Source organism: Theobroma cacao, chromosome 1 (assembly GCF_053813885.1).
Source record: "Theobroma cacao isolate CCN51 chromosome 1, ASM5381388v1, whole genome shotgun sequence".
In the NCBI taxonomy this organism is placed as follows: Eukaryota; Viridiplantae; Streptophyta; class Magnoliopsida; order Malvales; family Malvaceae; genus Theobroma; species Theobroma cacao.
In genome coordinates this window covers 21,957,266-21,972,801 of record NC_142639.1, presented here as the reverse complement: position 1 = coordinate 21,972,801, position 15,536 = coordinate 21,957,266, and positions in this window count along the sequence as shown.

Genomic DNA, 15,536 nt, shown 5'->3' with positions numbered 1-15,536 from the left:
TAAAACATTCATTTAAAGTGAAATTATAACTATGTGAATATAACATAAATATTCAATAAAATATTCTATTTTCTTATAAAATAATATTTATAGAGTTACTGGTAAATAATTTTTGTAGCGTAAAAGCTAAATAAATTCATACATACTGTAACACAGATAACCAAAGTATAAAATTTAATTTACAGTGACACATAGGCCCACGAACGACCAAAAGTATCAAAAGCGGTAAACTTACAGTTTTTGAGGATGCAAGTCCAACTGTAGCCCTCAACAAAGTAAGCTATCTACCGACTATCCTGAGCCTGAAAGGAGTGGAAAGGAGGGTGGTGAGATTATATAATCCCAGTGAGTAAACAAATACCATCTAAAATATCTAAAGCTGAGTAAATGGAGACAGATTAAAATAGATCATCATATTGTAATTCATCACCTTTCAACTTATTTCAACCAAATAAAATCAATTCATATAAATCAAGTAATCAACATGGCTTATGAATTTCTTAAAACTTTGGCTCGTGCCAAAATCATTCTCATACTCAATTATCAAGGATACCTTGACCGAGGGTTATCCCAACCGAGTCCGCCAAGGCTATTAAAAAGTTATGTACGCATAAATCATGTTTTTATTTTGAAAACATAGCCGTTCCTTGGCATTGGCTGAGTTCACCTTCACGTGGTGGTTTGGCGTGAAGTGAACTCTAAAGTGTTAACCTCGGGAGTTATCCATCCGCGCCTCTCATATTGAGGTAAGAATATAATAGGGTTACCGTGCCGTCTCTAATAGGCTAGTCCACGGAACCCGTCCACTGCAATGACTAATCAATAACCCACCAAATAAATAAAATTCAATAGTATGATATGGCAATTTTATCATTATCCAGCCTATCAAGGCAAACAAAAGTTTATACATTTTCAATACAAATACCAATTCAACCATTCATGCCAACATTATCATAAGCCAATCAATTCAAACCATGATTTATAACACAGCAATTAGTCTCCAATTACTCCATTTTCAAAACCATCTTTCAATTTCAAGACAATTTTATAAAATCATTTTATTTAAACACATTTTGTTTATAAAACATAAAGATTTACTATTTAAACTCGTTTTCCATAAAATCACAAAATCAGATAAAAACCACTTTAGATAATGAAGACGATAGTAAGGTCACTCACTATTTCAGGGTCGAATTCCGAGTACTCCGATTCTTGATCCTCGGGTACTATCTCTTTACTTTTGCCAAAATGCTCACCACCTAGACATAATGCACAATAAGCCATTTCTATATTTGTGCTAAATTGTTATAAAACCAATTCAGGCTTTATACTAATGCATGAAATGGGATGTGAAATACTCGGGTAACTATCTAAATACGGTGTTCAATATAAATTCAATTATGTACCTAAATAAAACGGTATTGGCCTAATTCGATCTATCACCCGATTAATTGGCTAATACGTCCAATTCAACTCTAAATAATTCCATTTTGCTCCCAATACTCCAAATCATCAAACACAAATTACATAACTTGAAATATGGCAAAATCATCCTAACATTTTCTCTTAGAAAATTTGGCCATGGTGGGTGCATCAACACTATAATTTTTCAAGCTTGATTCTCACACCATAAATCACTAACTCCTAACCAAATAACTTGAAATAAAATCAAAATCATCATCAATATTCCACATGGAGAATTCGGCCAATGATGGGTGATGGGAGAACATTAATTTTTCTTGCTTGATTTTCATGCTACACATCACTAACTATCTAAAAACACTAAAATACATTAAAATCTAACCAAATCAAGTATCAAAACCTCTCTCTAAGTGTTCAGCCAGCAAGATACCCATCATGAAATCATGTGATTCAACCATGGAAAATGCAAAAAAAATGTATGGGAAAGGTAGATCACAAGTAAAAATCAAGATATTTTACCTTTGATTGCTTGATTACTTGAAATCTATCAATTTTCTCTTGAATTTTCACCCTAGGGTTCTTGTTCTTTCTTTTCTTCCCTTGTTCTTGCTTTGGCCGACCATATGAAGAGAAATGGGCTGATTTTGTGCTGATTTTTAAGCCAAATAATATATGGATGAAAATTTGACACATGTCACCATTCCATTTATCCATGTGTCATACTAACCCATTAAGCAATCTCTCTCCACCACTTAAAATTCCTCAATTATCCATGATAATATTGGGTAAAATCCATGTGCTGGACAAGTGTGGGTGGTGTAAAATTACAATTTTGCCCCGAGGTGGTAAAATGACTATTTTACCCCTATGCTCAAAAAAATGCCGAAATTAAAAATTTTCACTTCTCAAACTCAAATTATACTCCAAATGATCAATCTTAGTCAAAAATGCATCCAACACTCACATCTTAACCTCAGGTAGCAAAATGACCATTTTGCCCTTAGGTCATGAAAATTTCAATTTGACTCCAAATTGGTCCTCGAACTCCGAATCACCATTTTAAGTCATTCTAGGGTTTTAAAATTCTCAATTTCATCTTAAAATCTCTATTTGGACTAGTTCGAGGCTTAATTCAACTTAATTGTACCGTTTGGTACAATACCGTCCTTTAACGATTTCCAAGGTACCCAAGTAAGCAAACATGCATTCTTATGTAGGAATGGCATAATAAACATATTGTAGAGCCGGGCTTGACAATGATTTTTCCATATTTCAAGTTATTTAATTTGTGTTTGATGATTTGGAGTTTTGGGAGAAAAATGAAATTATTTAGAGTTAAATTGAACGTATTGGCCAATTAATCGGGTGATAGATCGAATTAGGTCAATACTATTTTATTTAGGTACATAATTGAATTTATATTGAACACCGTATTTAGATAGTTACCCGAGTATTTCACATCCCATTTCATGCATTAGTATAGAGCCTGAATTGGTTTTATAACAATTAAGCACAAATGTAGTAAATGGCTTATTATGCATTATGTCTAGGTGGTGAGCATTCTGAAAAAAGTAAAGAGATAGTACCCGAGGATCAAGAATCGGAGTACTTAGAATTCAACTCCCGAAATAGTGAGTAACCTTACTATCATCTTAATTATCTAAAATAGTTTTTATTCATTTTTGTGATTTTATAGAAAAATGTGTTTAAATGGTAAATCTTTATGTTTTATAAACAAAATGTGTTTAAATGAAATGATTTTATAAAATTGTCTTGAAATTGAAAGATGGTTTTGAAAATGGAGTAATTGGAGACTAATTACTGTGTTATAAATCATGGTTTGAATTGAATGGCTTATGATAATATTGGCATGAATGGTTGATTTGATAAATGTGCTGAAAAGTATGAACTGTTGATTTGCCTTGAGAGGCTGCAAAATAAAATAATTGCCATGTCATGCTATTGAATTTTATTGAATTGGTGGGTTATAAATTGGTCGCTGTAGTGGACGGGTTCCATGGACCAACCTATTTGAGGAGCACGGTAACTCTATTATATTATTACCTCAGTATGAAAGGCGTAGATGGATAAGTCCTGAGGTTAACACTTTAGAGTTCACTTCACGCTAAACCACCACGTGAGGGTGAACTCAGCCAATGCTAAGGAACGGCTATATTTTCAAAATAAAAACATGATTTATGCGTACATAACTTTTTAACAATCTTGGTGGACTCGGTTGGGATAGCCCTCGGCCAAGGTATCCCTGATAATTGAGTATGAGAATGATTTTGGCACGAGCCAAAGTTTTAAGAAATTCATAGGCCATGTTGATTACTCAATTTATATGAATTTATTTTATTTGGTTGAAATGAGTTGAAAGGTGATGAATTACAGTATATTAAACTATTTTATCTATCTCCATTTACTCAGCTTTAGATATTTTAGATGGTATTTGTTTACTCACTGGGATTATATAATCTCACCACCGTCCTTTCCACCCATTTCAGGCTCAAGATAGTCGGTAAATAGCTCATTTCGTTGAGGGCTACAATTGGACTTGCATCCTCAAAAACTGTAGGTTTACCGCTTTTGATACTTTTGGTTGTTCGTGGGCCCACGTGTCACTGTAAATTAAATCCTATGCTTTGGTTATCTGTATTACAGTATGTATGAATTTATTTAGCTTTTACGCTATAAAAATTATTTACTGGTAACTCTATAATTATTGTTTTATAAGAAAATAGAATATTTTATTAAATATTTTTATTATATTCAAATAGGTATAATTTCACTTTAAATGAATGTTTTAGATATCTAAACTTATTTTTGATTATGAAATATGTGTTTTCCACTTACATACTACATTTTTAACTAGTTTCGAGATTTTAGAGGAAAAATGACCAAAATGTCCCTATGAGAAAAAAATTATTTTTCTATTGTTTTGATTTGGAAATAGTTTATAATCTCTCAAAACATGATACTTAACAACTGTTGCTCACAAGGGAGGTGCACAAAATGATATTAAAGCCTTACGGGGTTTCGGTTGGCATTTTGGGTAATGAATGTCTATCGGAACATCGCGACCGTTGTCACGGGCTCGAAGAGAGTACTGGGTCATGACAATTAGAGTGGTATCAGAGCTTTTGGTTTTAAAGATTAGAACTTTTGGGTTTAAAGTTGTTTTAAAGTTGTTTGAAAAACTATAGTGTCAGTGTGGCCCAAGTTAATTTAAGTTAAGTTAGGTTTGATAGAATAGAATACGTGCATCTGAATATAGAATTTGGAGTTGTTTAGACTCGTTCTGTTTCTTCTTATAGATCTTATGGGAGCATAAGTCATACACAAGGAGCTATATGAACTCCTGTTCCTAGTAATCCACTTCCTTGTTAATGTCATGCAAAGGTCGTAAGTAGGGTCGTTGTTCGAGTTTAAGATGTCACCCGTGACACGAGCTAGTGTTAGAGAGATCTTAAAACGAATGCTCCTAATGAAAGATTAATGAAATGATATATCCCTACGATTAAGGATGGAGAAATTTGGAGTTAGACTAATAGGCCATGATAATTTATTCATTTGGTGGAGTTATAATTGAACTCATAGTTGTCAAATTGGAAAAAGATTTGGGGACTATGGATTGTATTGGGGTTAATATAAAGGAGCATGTGTGATAATGGTAACAAGAGGCGCACTTTGAATGGTTGTAATTCACTTAGAGTGTATAAATTAAGCATTGAGGTAAGAGTAAACCCATACTTATGTGCATGAAGATAAGAACACTATGTTAATTGAGCTTGTTATGCCCATATAAAAGTGGTGTTGGGATTTTGAAATATTTTATATGTGAATATGTGTTGAAAAGGTACAGCAGCTTAGAGGGAACTGGTGTTGATTTCAATTAAGCGATTGTGAGATTTCAAGAATTGATTGGACCTATTATAGTTCTGGATATAAGCACGTGAATTAACTTGAGAGTGAGTATCAATGATTACTATAATTGATGTGTGGTCATGAAGTAAGAAGTTAGTAAACAAATCTGCTATAAGGATGAGCTTGAACTTTGCTATGCATAGCAAGGGGAGCCAAGGGATTAAAGGACTAGATGTGGAATTGGCAACTTGAGGTTAAATGACTTGAAAATGTAGAATCTAGTCTAAGTGCCATATGAAGTTCTATAATTGAGACTGATATACGAATTACTTGAAAGATCAATTTAAAAGTTTATTTGGTTCAAAGTGTGGCCTATGATACGAATGATCAGTCTTGAAGGTGATCTCCCCAGAGTAAGGAATTTAGAAAATGTTGATGTTTGGATATACTCTAAGAGAGAGAACATCTGCATCCTAAGTTTAGGACAACTTTGATCTTATGATCACAAAGGCAAGGTGTAATAACTACGTAAATTATTCACTTAATAAATGTGATTGGTTATTGATGAATAAAGTCAAGATCTTAACATTTAGTGGTATACAATTTGATAATTATGTATTTAAGAGTTATTTGGAGACAATTCCTTTATCAAATTTGCACTAAATGCTATGGTAAAGGCATATCAATGTTAATATGGAAATGTATCCAGGAATGATCTTAACATACTACTAAAGGAGAATTAAACATGTTGAAATTAATGTTCTAATAGTGTGCATATGATCGAAAGCTAGTTTGTAAGTTTTAGTTTTCATGATCATGAAATATATAAAGATTATCAATATATGGACATACACTTGGAGTTGTAATTTACAAGTTTGGAGTATTTAAGATATGATTAAATGGAATTAGCATTAGTTAAGGTACGTAAATCTTTTAATTAATTTCTGTGGAGTATGCATGATAGTAGAATGGAGGAACATAGTGCAGTGATACTATATGGTGAAGTTACTATACAATATGGAAAGAGTATTCTAAAGTGGGATTTATTGATTGTTGACAAGTGTTATCGGATGAAATGAACTTGAAAATATCGACTTTACCTATTATATGTGATAAGCACAAGAGGATATAAATGGTTATGGAAATTGTGACGTAAGGGAAACCAAACGGTTGAGAATGATTAGTGTAGTAACCTTAAATATAGATGAATAACATTGATTAAGTAAACTCCAACAGCCACCGTGCCTCGATGCTAAGAACACTTCATGTCTAGGACGCATGAATAAAGTGAGACAAATATGAAGTTGAACTTACGAGTTGACCTAAAGTCATTGAACTTGATTCTAAGTTTTGTTAACTGGAGTTTTAAGGTTTTGAAAGGTATCGATATGAATGAGTTAAAACTGAAATGGTTAAAGGCGTTCCCTTTTGGGGGGGAGCAAAAGGTCTGAGGTTTGAAACTTAGTGAGAAGGTCTTGCAGGGCCTGTCGTGCCGCCCTTAGGCGCGGGGTTCCGAGTAAGTCAAGTGATGGGGATCCAAACATAACAATACCTTGGAGTTGGCCCCGAAGGGGATGCCACATAAATGGCTAAGTTACGGGTTAAGTGATCACATGTTGTGAGACATAAGTTTAAGATAGATTCCCCAAGGAAATACTCAAGAGAAGTTTTGCCATGGATCTCGTGAAAACAAGCACTAAGTTATGTGGTTATAAAAAAGGAAGCTGTAAGCTGAGAGTGATATTAGTATTAATATTGAAAAGTACTTGAGGAGGACATAGTTTCAAGTCTTGTAATTTCAAGTACAATTTGTAAATTGGTTAAGGAAGAATGATGTTATATTCGTATAAAAGAGTGGAAAAAAGGATGATTGAAGTTGAGCTTGATAATGAAGTCAAATAATGAAACTTTCCTAATATATTATGTAAAATTGGAATTCAAAAATGCTTGAGGCATACATGATTCAAATGAGTTTGAGTCTTAAGTGACAAATCAATATCGAAATGCAATAAGGATACAATATATGTAAAAGGCATGAAAGACAATCGAGGAATAAGGATGACTCTTAGGAATTATGGTATTGCATAACATGCAATGATCAAGTCAAGGAAAATTTTTGAAGTATCAATGGGATTATAAAGCATACACGCATAATAGATTATAATTCAATGGAGATGACATTATGATGCAATGATATATAGTACAAGGAAACTTAAGCATATAATTGGAAATGATAAGAAGAGAGTATAAGATGTGGAACTATGCACAAGCATGATGAGAATTTGTATGAATTATGAAGATTATTCTATTGAATCTTGGTTATGGATGGGAATGAACAAAGAGAAATTAGTCTGAAGGTATTTGAAAATAGAGACCCGTATGCTTAATGAGGAATATGGACATTTGAATGTGCATGTATACGTATGTGTGGAGTTAGTGATGTACTCAACTAAAATGAAGAATAGTTTTAGTGGTTCGAGATTTGAACTCAATATATTTGATGAATTGTATAGATAATGTAACGATCGAGAATCTTATTAGAAGTCGATTTATGGTAACCTAAGGAATTTTGGGGAAGTAGTTAAAGGAATATAATTTATAGTCTGATTAAGCCATATGAGATGGATTAATAGGATTAAGAAGATTGCAATTTCCTAAATGCAAGGTAAACATGGAGTATGTGAAAATAATTGAAGCCATTAATCTTCCCTAACGTTGAGGATATATATAAGAATGAGTATGGCATGTTGATGATACTGTAAACTACACAATTGTGAGACCCTAACCTCTATAGGCTTGTAACTAAGCATAGATGTAATAATACGAGCCAAGGGTGTTTCGTCATTTTCTCTAATAAGCTCCCAAAAGAAAGTTTTATGATATTTTAAGGTCTAAATAGGCATAAGACTGCATAAATGACGTGTAATGATGAAAACACGAAGAAAACTAGAAATGACAGTAATTTTTAAGGTAAGGGCAAAATGGTTATTTTTCACCTTAGGTTAAAATTTTATGTTTTCATGAATCCGAGTATGTTTAGACCATTATGGACCTTGTCCCAGTGTCAAAAGAACAAAAAGATTTCATAAAAGTTTGGAGGAGAGTAAGTTAACTGGTGGAGGGGTAATTTGGTAATTTTAAGGGAATGGATAAGTTTGGCCTATAAATACTTTCTTCCAGCAGCTTCTTCTCCCATTTTCCAGCAGCTTGTCTTCTTCTTCTTATTCTCTCTCACGTTTCTTCAAAACCTCCATGGAAGCTTGATATGGAGCTTGCATGATTTTCTCTCTCTAGCTCTAGTTTTCATCCTTTTGAGCCTTTTTTACTAGAACCCTAGTATTCTTTCACTCTCTCACTTCAAAACCCTTGATAAATCTCATTTTTGTATTTTCTCTCACTAGCTGGACGTTCTAGAGAAAGAAAGAGAAAATTACACCATTTATTTGGAAGCTATTGGAAGAAAATTTGACTACAAAGGAGCCCTAGGGTAAGTGATGAACTAAGCTTGATTTTTAGCTGTAGAAAATGGCTAGTAATTGGGATTTATGAGCTGTTTTATTGTTGAGTATGTTCATTACTTTTAGTGATTGAGATAGTGAACATAGATAACCATTTAATGTGGCAATTGAAAGCTAGCTAAGAGATAGCTTTTAGGGTTCATAGTGTGTGAATTAACCTATTGCTTATGCTAATGTGATCCTAGGTTCTAATGAAGTCCCATCCTTCCAATTGGATTATTAGGGGAATTAGAGTCAACTAAAGGCTCAATAATAAATCGGTGAGTGGACTGCCTTCAAAGCTTGTTTGGGAGATATAATGTATTTTCCACCCATTTGAATGAATTATCAAGTTTTCATAAAAACAAGTTGTCACGACCCGAAACTCCCCATCGAGCCCATGACAACCGCCACGAGGCCTCGACAGACATTCTTCACCCCGAATGCCTATCGAAACCCCGTAAGGCTTAGCATCAACTTTCGCATCTCCCCGGTGAGCAACAATTATTAAATCTCGCATTTAAAAAAATCATAAGTCATTTTCAAATAAGAACAATAAAATATTATTTTCTGGCTCATAGGGGCATTTTCGTAATTTTTCGTCAAAAATCTCAAAACTTGCTAAAAATGTAATAGGTAAGCAGAAAATATATATTTAATGATTTAAAAACAAAATAGGTATCTAAAACGTTCATTTGAAAGCAAATTGTTAACAACTAGTACTATTCAAAAATAATCAATAAAATATTCTATTTTCTCATAAAATAAATTTTTATAGAAATATTCGTAAATAATTTTTCGCACATGAAAGTAAAGTAAAAATTGTATGAATAGAAATACAGACAACCAAAATATAAGTTTTCATCTGCAATGACACGTGGGCTCCAATTGACCAAGAAGATGTAAGACTGTGAACTCTTACTTTCTATAATGCAGTTCCGAGCTTAGTTCTCGTCCTACTCGACTATCTACAAACTGTCCTGAGCCTGAAAAATGTATAGGAAGAAGGGGTGAGATTTTATAATCTCAGTTAGTAAACAGATACCATCTAAAGTATCTAAAGCCGAGTAAATGGAGACAATTAAAATAAGTCATCATACTGTAATTTCATTACCTTTCAGTTCATTTCAATGAAATAAAATCAATCCATATAAATCGAGCAATCAACTTGGCTTATGAATTTCTTAAATCTTTGGCTCATGCCAAAACTCATACTCAGTGATACCTTGCGCAGGGCATCCAACCGAGTCCGCCAAGGCTGTTAAAATTTCATATACACTTAAAATATATTTTTAGTTTGAGAAAAATACAGCCATTCCTTGGCGTTGGCTGAGTTCCCCTTCACGTGGTGGTTTAGCGTGAAGTGAACCCTAAGCTTTACCCCAGGAGATACCCTACACGCCTCTCCGTTCGAGGTAATAATATAATGGAGTTTACCGTGCCCCTCTAATAGGCTGGTCCACGGAACCCCCTCTGCAGTAAATAATTAATATATAATCCACCAATCAATAAAATTCATTCTAGCATGACATGGCAATTTATCGCAACCTAGCCTCTCAAGGCTAAATACACAATATAAATAATTCTAACACAAAATTCAGTTTAGCCATTCATGCTCATTTATTGTCATAAGCCATTCAATTCAAAACCATAAATTTGCAACACAAACTAGCAGTCTCCAATTACTCTATTTTCAAAACCAATATTCGATTTTCCAGAAAATTTATAAAATCATTTTATAAAATTACAATTTCTCTTAAAACATAGCAATTTACCATTTAAGCCCATTTTTCATAAAATCACACAGTTGTATAAAACTACTCTAGAGAATTAAGACGATAATAAGTTTACTCACAGTATTAGGAGTAGAAATACTCTTATCTTCCGCCCTCGGGTGCAGTCTCTTACCCGAAACAATTGACTCACCACCTATCCATAATCTATGACACAAAATTCAATAAATTGTGTCAATTTATCATAAATTATTTCAGGCTCTTATCCATGCGTATGCACTAGATATGATTTGAAATGTCTAGACAATCGCTTAATTGCGGTGTCCGACCTAACTCGCCTATACACGGTGTAAATTCCTAAAATCCTCAATTCGACTCCAATTCCATCCATTTCATTTCAATTATCCAATTATATCCACAATACCTCAATGACTGTGAATTTGGTCCAATTTATCAGTCCGAACTATAAATTATGCTTTTACCCCTAGTGGGTAAAAATTTCAATTTATTGTACCGAAAATTCCCATTTAATTTCCAACCTCATAATTCATCATTTTTCCACCCAATTCTCTTAAAATAAAGTCAACCTCATCCTCACATACCATTGGCTAGATTCGGCCTAGAGAAATTCATGGAGAAGATAAATATTTTTCTTGTTGTTTTACTCATAAACATGCTAAACAAACTCTAAACACTAACATAGCTCAAAATCAAATTTATCTAATAACTTTCTCTCTCTAAACCCATATGACCAGAATTGAAATCATCCTCAAATCACATGATTCAACCATGGAAAATGATGAGAAATGCATGGGAAAGGTAAAGCACAAGACAAATTTAAGAAATGTTACCTTTTTCACTTGATTTTTGAATTTCCACCTATTTTCCCTTTAAATTTCTTGGCTAGGGTTTTATTTTCTCCTTTCTCTCTCTTGTTTCTTGCTTGGCCGAATGTTGAAGAAGAAGAATGGGTGGGCTGATTTTTTTATGCCTTTTTTATTGTTTAATGAAATAATATTATTTTATTCATATTTTAAATATTTTATTAATTCATTTGTTTTTTCTAGCCATCCATTTGTCCTAATTTTTCCACCATGCATTCCCTTTGACTTATCCAAGTCTTAAGTGAAATTTCCAGATTTTTCCAAAGTTTTGGTGGAGCAAATTCTTCAAAATTACACTTTTGCCCCCAAACTTTTCAAAAATTACATTTTTGCCCCAAAAATTGAAAATTTGCCATAATGCATAATTTGCACTCCTCATACTCATTTCACACTCTAAATAATTAAATTTGATCAAAATCCTTTCAAAAATTAAATTTTTGATTTCGGATGGTAAAATTATCATTTTACCCTTTTACTCCAAATTATATCGAAATTAAAATTTTTCACTTCTAAACCTCAAATCTTACTCCAATAAGTCAAATGGGGCCAAAAATCTTTTCTAAGAATTCTCATTTTGTCACCAGGTGGCAAATGACCATTTTGCCCCTAACCGGTCAATCTTCCAAATTGACTCCAAATTGGACCTCAAACTCCGAATTACCATATTAAACCATTATGGGACTTTAAAATTCTTAATTTCATCATGAATTCTCTATTTGATCTAGTTCGAGGTTTAACTCAACTTTGTTGTACCTCTAGGTACAATACCGACTTTTGTAAATTTTTCGAGACTCTCTTAGCATGTAAACATGCTATCCATCACATGTATGTCATGACAAATATTTTATAGAGTCGAGTTTGTCATCTTCTCCCCCACTTGGATCAACCATATGATCCTTCTTCTTGACTGATTTCGATATCAGGCTAAATATTAATATTTTAATATTATTTTATTAATAAAATATTATTTTATTCTAAAAATTTTATCTTGTCTCCTTGGTACCCGAAATACCTTATTATGCCTCACTTTCGGAATATTTTATCCTAAACTACTCCTTTCGTCTTTTATCACTTTTAAACATTTTAATTGACATCAATTTGCATTCGATCAACTTTATTATCACCATATCAAAGTATGGGGTATTTCACAAGTGCCTTGGGAACAAGCTTTTGTCAAATGGTTTTATGTTGTGATATGTTATTGCTATGGATTTATGCACTATTGCATTATGATGATATATATATATATATATATATATATATGTGTGTGTGTGTGTGTGTGTGTGTGTGTGTGTGTTGTGCGTGATGAATGATATTGTGTATAATGATTGTAACCGTGTGTGTGCATGATGTGGGGGAATGCACATGCCGATGATGATGGTGGCATGAGAGATGGATGATGATAGTGCCTGTGTGCACGATGTGGGGGGATGTACACGATGGCACTGATTGTGCACGATGTGGGGGGGATGCACATGATGGTGCTGGCTATGTGCACGATGTGGGGGGATGTACATGAGCCGGGTGTGATTATGATGATGTTGATGTTTATCTATGTAATTATGCATATCTAGACTTATGAAATGAAAACTTGTGAATGTGATATATGATTGACATATATGAGAAATTTGATACATTGCACTTTGGGAATTTTCATGTGCTGTATGTGGATTTTGTGGGTTTAGTAGGATGGCCTTTTTGTTGAGTGAAGGGAAACTTTTCTCTTGTTGCTCTGTTCTCGTTACAACGAAATTCATTCTCGCTGCAGCGTGAAACTCTCGGGTTTGAGGACCTTTCACCAGAATTGGTTCTCACTACAGCGAAAATGAGTCTCGCTGCAGCGAAAATGAATCTCGCTGCAGCGAGAAACTCTCGGGTCTGGAAGGGTAGACTGGTCGAAAACTCGCTGCAGCGAAATTCATCCTCGCTGCAGCGAGAAACTTTCTGCTTCTGGGTTACAATTTCACTGCAACAAGATTCATTCTCGCTGCAGCGAAAAACCTTATGTTTTTGTCTCCTATCTTGTCCAATTGTTGTCCTATTTTTAACTTCTTTGCTACCATATCTGAGCATGAACTTCCAACATTAAGGACTAAATTAGTTAAGTTTAAAATGAGGAGGTTTAGTGAGAAACCCTCAGTCAGTTGAGAAACCCACGTTCGACTAATAACTTAATTCCAACGTCGTTGCAGCGGGAAGGCATTCTCACTGCAGTTGCAGCGAGAATGCCTTCCCGCTGCAGCGAAGATTTGTTGTCGCATTTGTCTTGTTGGATTATCACTGGAGCCTTCATTTTTTTTCAAATTATTTGTTATGTTTGGGTTCCTCATTACCAATTGATTAATCATATAATGGTTGAAATGAGGGGTTTTTAATATGAATGAAGTTAAATTGCATTGTTTTAAAACAAGTGCATCATGATTCTAAATTTTCTCTTGTTGTTGTTTGTTCCCTTCCTTGTTCACTCACTGGGTTTATACTCACTGTTTTCAACTTCATGTTTTCAGATCACGAGGCAGCCGGTAATTAGGACGAGGTGTCCTTGTAGACTTGTATCCATCTTTTGGTAGGTGTCTTGGCATTCAGTAGCTGTACATTCATCCGAGTCCCTCCGCTAGAAGTCGAGTATTATTTTGTTGTGTATAGACAAACTTGATGTAAATTATTAAGATACATGTTGTAGGCAATGTACACTTAATTGGTATGCTAGTATGAGTTGGCATTGTTTAATATTACTTTGATTCTAAGTTATGAAATATGACTTAACAATTTATGATGGAATGATGAGCATGTCAGATTAATAGGCTTGCTTGGGCTTAATGAACTACGTCTATTGGGCCATTGCGCCGATCATGGCCCGAAAATTGGGTCATGACAACAATATTGTATGAGGATGGAATGAATGAATGAAAGTCGAGAAGTTTGATATGGAATGAAGTAATAAGATAGAGATTGGTATACATAAATAAGTATAAAATGCGATCGAAATTGGTATGATTGAGATGGAGTTATGGTTCAAGTTTAATGATAGTAATAAAAGCATACTTGGTGTCTCAATATAAGAGATCATAATTGTGAAGGTTACTGTTGATCTGATTTTAAAGGATAATAATAGACATAAGTGAAGTACTCGAGTTGAATTAGAGGTAAATGAGGTGAACAAATCGAAATTCCCTAGAAAGAGGAAGACATAAGATGTCGAGCATTAGATGAGAAAACAATACCCTCACTTTTTCTCTAAGTTCAGTAAATGAAAGTTTGAGGTCAAAATTTTATTTTAAGAGGGTTAGTGCTATCAAGCCCAGCTCAACAATATGTTTATTATGCCATTCCTACATAAGAATGCATGTTTGCTTACTTAGGTACCTTGGAAATCGTTAAAGGACGGTATTGTACCAAATGGTACAATTAAGTTGAATTAAGCCTTGAACTAGTCCAAATAGAGATTTTAAGATGAAATTGAGAATTTTAAAACCCTAGAATGACTTAAATGGTGATTCGAAGTTTGAGGACCGATTTGGAGTCAAATTAGAATTTTCATGACTTAGGGATAAAATGGTCATTTTGCCACCCGAGGTTAAAATTGGAATGTTGGAAGAAGTTTTTGATCAAGATTGACTATTTAGAACATAATTTGAGTTTGAGAAGTGAAAAATTTTAATTCCGACATTTTTTCGAGTATAGGGGTAAAATAGTCATTTTGCCACCCAAGGGTAAAATTGTAATTTTACATCACCCAACACTTGTCCAGCACATGGATTTTACCCAATATTATCATGGATAATTGAGGAAATTTAAGTGGTGGAGAGAGATTGCTTAATGAGTAAGAATGACACATGGACCAATGGAATGGTGACATGTGTCAAATTTTCATCCATTTTTTATTTGGCTTAATAATCAGCACAAAATCAGACCATTTCTCTTCATATGGCCGGCCAAAGCAAGAACAAAGGAAGAAAAGAAAGAAAAAGAACCCTAGGGTGAAAATTCAAGAGAAAAATTAGTGGATTTCAAGTAATCAAGCAATCAAAGGTAAAATTTCTTGATTTTGACTTGTGATCTACCTTTCCCATACATTCTTTTGCATTTTCCATGGTTGAATCACATGATTTCATGATGGGTATCTTGCTGGC